General features: G+C 34.4%; 1 long non-coding RNA gene across 3 annotated transcripts in view; it reads left to right on the top strand.

Moving 5' to 3' along the window:
- The window catches only part of LOC118017329, a 45,718-nt gene that overhangs the window by 3,769 nt on the left and 35,949 nt on the right, over positions 1-6,000 (top strand). For all 3 annotated transcript variants that reach the window (XR_004681119.1, XR_004681118.1, XR_004681120.1), the window contains exon 4: positions 1,386-1,461. This is a non-coding gene — a long non-coding RNA (uncharacterized LOC118017329). The remainder of the gene's footprint in view (positions 1-1,385; positions 1,462-6,000) is intronic.

Raw genomic sequence — 6,000 nt, 5'->3', positions numbered from 1 at the left:
AGAAAGAAAGAAAGAAAGAAAGAAAGAAAGAAAGAAAGAAAGAAAGAAAGAAAGAATAGCAACAGATTGTTTTCCATCTTCCTGGGATGGATAAAAAGAAGTCATGTTTAATTTCCTTCTCCCCCACACATCCTCCTCCTTTCCTCCCTCCTACTCTCCTTCCTTCCAAGGACAATTACTGCAGATTTACAAGGTTTGTAATTGTCCCACACATACGAAAAATTCCAATTTCTGATTTATTGTTTATTATTTTTAAGTTTTTTTGGTTTGCTTATTTAATTATATTTAGTAATCTCTACACCCAACATGGGGCTTGAACTCGCTACAATGAAATCAAGAATCTCATGCTCTTCCAACTGAGACAGCCAGGCACCCCTACTGTTAATTATTCTTACAGAATAATTATCAAAGATTTGTTATGGAATTTCAAAGAGAAAAGAAAGATTACTCTAGTTTTCTGTATAATATGATCTAAAGAATTTCTAACTGGGAATTTATATTCAGAAGTAGGTTCTGTAACTTCTTTTTGGGCATTAAAATAGATAGGAATATGAGCAGCATAATCTACTGTTGCCTAAATTCCAAAGGAAAGGATGTAGGAATTATTCATATCTTAATTTCCTCCCATCCTCACACTTTGATAAAACCATTTCAATGATAACAGAGGAAAGAAATGGATAATAGAAAAAAGTTGCAATGACTAATCAATGAAAAATTTAAAAGTATCCATTCATAAAAATGATACTAATATTTAATCATAAGAAAATTAAAGAAGGGATATTTGGTCGATTCAACATGATGAGCAATACACCAGGGACACTCATGAGTTGGATCAGGCCTAACAAATAAAAGATTTCCTAACAAACTGAGAACAAATTGCTTGATCACATTTCTGTGAGAATCTTTTTGTCAAGACAGCCCCCTCCCTCATTAAGGACCATCTGACCACAAACCAGCACCCTGGTGATCCCCACTTGTTCCAGGAAATTGAATATTGACCAATTCTTTCTCTTTTGAAATGCCCCCAAATTGCTTGCTTGTCCCTTTGCAGCTAACCAATGACTACCAAATTCACCTGAAGATCAATCAGGTAGTCTCCCCCTGCTTGCAAACTTTCTGCCTTATGGGACAGTTGACAGAGACTCAGTGTTTCCTGTTTTTACTCTATAAAACTGACTCTTCTTTCTAACTCCTTTTACAGATAAAAGGTAGAGTGCCTTGTTGGACATCATATGAACTATTCTGAAATCTAATTTGGGGCTTTGATCTCTAATCTCTCAAATATTTTAAATATTCTAACTTACAGACCCATCTGGATATTTTATCTAAGTTATTACTTGTGACCAAATCAAATAGAAATAATGTCATATAATTGATTATTCTAGATACCACTGCGGACCAAGATAAAATCAGTGAAAAAACAAAGTCTGTCTCACTCCCAGGCTAATCCTTAGACCTGAGGTGAGTATCCTGCTGATGCTACAACTATTTGAAAAGGATTTCATGCCATAATTTGACACATGGATATTAAAACCCAAAGGCAGAATTCGAGTCAGTAGTTTAATGTGACAAAGTCATATTGGTAAGTGTGATTTTTCAAGCCCTAGTATTGTGTGTGTGTGCACATACGTGCACACATGAGCATATGAAGGAGGAAATATTGGAGTTCCTTTAAAGGGGAACGATATCAGAAAACCAAGCAAAATGAAGGGAGAGGGTCTTGCTGAGAGGAAAAAAAATTCATTTAGAGAAAAGAGGAAATAATCTGGAAAACAAACAGCTTAGGAAATTTCAACTTTACTCTGGGGTTGGTCTTTTTGACCCTCTGGATTATTCCTCTGGTCTCGTCCCTGGATCCCCTCCACTGCCATTATAAGCTTCTGTGCACATCATCCTCCATCCCACAGCCAGAGTATTCTATCTAAAACTCAAACCTGACCATGTATGTTCCCCATTTAAAGCCTCTTTTAATGGTTCCCAGTTGCTCTTAGGATAAATCTACTTCCTGCCTACTATCTCACCAGTATCCTCTCCCTCTCCCCAGACCCTACCTTGCTCTGCACATGCTGCTTCCTCTGCTTGAAATAACCTCTGCCCCACTTGCCATTTCCTCCCTTAGCTAACCCCTAATATTCTTTTCAACTTACTGCTTAGAAACCTCTCTCTCTGGAAAGCCTCTTACAAATCCACCTCCCTCCAAGTATCCTAGGTGGTCCAGTAGCTTCCTGCAGTTATAAGTTCCTGCTTTATAGGGCACCTTCGTGTATTTGCTTACTTCCTTGTCTCTAAGCCCTCCTAGACTGTGAGCCAACTTACAGTATGGTCTGGTGCCCATCTTACTCCTTGTTATGTAAATACTATTTAGCAGAGTTCGTGGTATATAGCAACTAATTAATAAATATGAAACTAATGAATGAATACATTTGAAAGTGATTTAGATAAACCACAAAAATAAGAGAAAATACATAAAAAATAAAGGGTTACAAATACTCTTTCCTAAAATGAGACTTAACAATAAGCTCATATCCTCAACCTGCTTTTGAAAGCTTTTAAGACCTCGGTAAAATATAGTCTTCCTGATTTGTGATTATACCAACAGTACACCAGTGATATGTGGTCCACTGACAAAATGGAATGCTTTGCAGAGCTAGAAAATTAGATTAAAGCAGAACAAACTGATTGGATTTAAAGATTATATGGGGTCACAGTCTCAAGACTTGCATTTGAGAATTGCCAGTAGTGAGAGTATTATATTGTCTATAAATCCATCTTCCATGTAAAGGAGTACATGTTGTGAGCCAGGCTGATGCTGTTGCAGCTCTTATCTTTTGAGAAGAGTTCACATCAGTACATGATGCTAATGCATGCTATTGCATATTATTTGCATGTTATTATTTACTTAGTAATTCAAAAGGGAGTGAATGTGTAGCATGGTGCTTGTCATGACAAGTACTTTTCAAATATAATAATTCCTCCAGTCAAACATAACCCATACATGAATTAAGAATGCATGGTTAGCACACATACGGCATATTCTTAAGTGGTAAAATTCTGGTCAGATATACCTAAAAATGTTTTACGTACATTCTATGTTGAAATTCTAATCATTTAAAATTTAATTTAATGCATTCTAAATTCTTCCACTTCTTGCAGTAAGGATTTGAAAACATCTCAGTCAAAAAACAAAACAAAACAAAAACAAAAACTAGCATATTCTAGGTAAAATGAGAAGCAGCTATTTAAAATCTTTCTATAAACACACACACACACACACACACAGATACATGTACACACACACTCCAACTCTAAAAACTCAACTAAGTTAATTTTCTTAGTTGTTGGGTTTTTTTTTTTTTTTTGGTTATTGTTTTGTTTTGTTTTGTTTAGTGAGTGGCTTAATTATAGAAATTATTACATGATTGATATTTTCCATGTTAAAATATGGATTTTAAAAGAACTGCCTCTAGCATAGCAACATTTGGGTGGGACAAGGGAGTTATAGACATGACCATAAATATTTTTTAACCTTTTAAAACAAAGATAAAAGTGAATCATCTGCCTATAGAGAACAACTTATATTTCTTGTTCCAAAGGGGGAGGAAAGATTGCTCTCAAACTTCTTGTCTCCTATCCTTCTTTTTCCTCCAAAAAGGCAAAGATATCTGATTATGACAAGTAAAATATCATATTATAATTCCCTGCTGTCCAATCTGAAAATTAAAAAAAAAAATAACATAATTACCATGGTGATTACAGGGTATCATGAAAATACATAGTTGCTTTAGTATTATTATGGAACTCATAACATCATGTTGAGTGTTAAAAATAAAGGAATGTTTACTAACTGGAAATAATAATAATATAAATAACTATTTTAAAGAATTAGGAGAAAAGCAAATATGGGGTTTAGCTCTAAGAATTTTCCATTTTTAAATGCCCTGTACTGCACTGCATATTAAAGATGTACGGAAAGGAGAAAAATGGAAATTATTAAAGTTGGATCAATATCAAAATATTGAATTTTTCAAGGTTTCTAATCCTATTTTGTGTAAGATTAGTTTTCTTTTTCCTCCCATTTTCGCTGAGCAAGAGATAAAATTATATTTTTCTACCCCTATCAAGTTTATAGACTAAGGACTAATTTTGAAAGATGAATTAGAAGGAAACTAACATCCTAGAGGAAGTTCGGTTTTAAGTGGGTTCTCAAATCCTCTGCCCCTCAAAGTAGGGCCTTGAGTTAGCAGCACTGCAGTACTTGGAACCTTATGAGAAATGCAGACTCTCCCGGTGCCACTCTAGACATACTAAATTCGAATCTGCATGGTAACAAGATCTCCTGGAGATCTGTATATTCATTAAAGTTTGAGAAGGCAAATTCTATTACACAGGTCCATATAATTCATTCCTCCTCGGAGCTCAAGGAGATTTAACACAGCTCATATTCACAATGTTTTTCCATGCTAGGAAGGTGGGTATGTTTTAAGTTTACAGACAACAAAAAACAGTACGCATAAAGGATGTGATTTACCACTTATTACACTGTCAGTAATGATAAGTTTGTCAATGAGTAATCAATATTAAAATGATTTCTTCCTCTTATTCTATAACTTGAAACTATAAAGGGAATGCTCTTTTAGGTAATAAAAACAGACTCTTGCTAACATCATGGAGTTTTTATGGAATAGGAAGTCGTATTGTATATAAAGAGAATAATCTCCAGAATGAGTTTACTTTCTATGTTCTTTTTCTTATTATCTATCAGTAATTAGAGCTGTATAAATCTATGTAATTGTAGAGCAAATGAACCTTTGTGCTTTTTTACTCTATTTTACTGGTGATAAATTATCTTATTTTATCATGTCATCCCCCCAATATGAATAATTTTGTTACTTTAATAAGTTTAATTGACTCATTTCATTGCTTTTCATGCCTAACTCTAATAAACAAATAGTTATTGTTCTATACTTGCTACGACAAAGCATAGTGTAGGGAATGGTGTGTGTTAAATGATGAATAAGATACAATCTCTGCTCTCAAATATACCCTAGTTCATCAGGGGAGTGAAGACATATACACAAATAACCATGATTAATTTCAATGACAAAGAAAATGCTGTGGGAACACAGAGACCAGTCACTTCTGATTTGTGGAATTAGTTAAGACTTCTTGAAGGAGAAAACATTTAAAACTAGGCCAAGGAGGATGAGGAAAAGCTTATAAAGGGCATTTTATATGTGAAGAGAGCAAGAGTATCTCCATGTGTCCAGGGAATTATTTCAAAAAGTGCCCAGGGAATGAAGTAACCAAATAATTTCACTTACTTAGCTACTTGCATCCAAGTATATACAGTTTAAAATATGACTCTTGAAAAAATATATATGATGAGCTCCTGTAGTATATATCTATATATATTAATGAATTAATCAGGGAAGTAGCAAGATGACAAAGTCCATTCAGACGAACATAAAGTCAGTAGGGAAAAAAAAAAAAATCCCAGGAATAATGTTGCAGTATTAGATACAAAGTTGGTAAACGGCCTATAGGGCAATAAAAATGTAACCTTTGGGGTTATCTTTTCCAGTGGACAGAAATCATGTGTTACTTATCTATCTTCTAAAAGTTAACATCTAACTTTACAGTCTGGCTCTAATCAATATTAAATCAAACAAAGTTACAATTCCCTAGGACATCAGCTGACTCTCAAGTGATGTGTTTGATGATGCTTGGTAGAACTTCAAAAGGGCATGTCTAGATAGATAATTAAGTTATTTGTCAACATCACCTGCATAAGTAGCTATTATCATACCCAGTTGGTAGAAGAACTGAGTCTTAAAGATATTAGGCAAATTACCCAAATCACATAGTTGATACACAAAAGAAGGAAGATCTTAATCCAGATTTGTTTGATTTCCAAGCCATAGCCTTTGAACTACACAAAAGGAACAGTTAATACTTCTCCTTTCCATTCTCCCCCCACCCCAGGCAACATCAGGTGCTAAA

The sequence above is a fragment of the Mirounga leonina genome, unplaced genomic scaffold, assembly GCF_011800145.1.
Source record: "Mirounga leonina isolate KUSES-001 unplaced genomic scaffold, KU_Mleo_1.0 Mir_169, whole genome shotgun sequence".
Lineage (NCBI taxonomy): Eukaryota > Metazoa > Chordata > Mammalia > Carnivora > Phocidae > Mirounga > Mirounga leonina.
The sequence above is the reverse complement of the archived record's forward strand: the minus strand, read 5'-3'. Positions and strand labels throughout refer to the sequence as shown.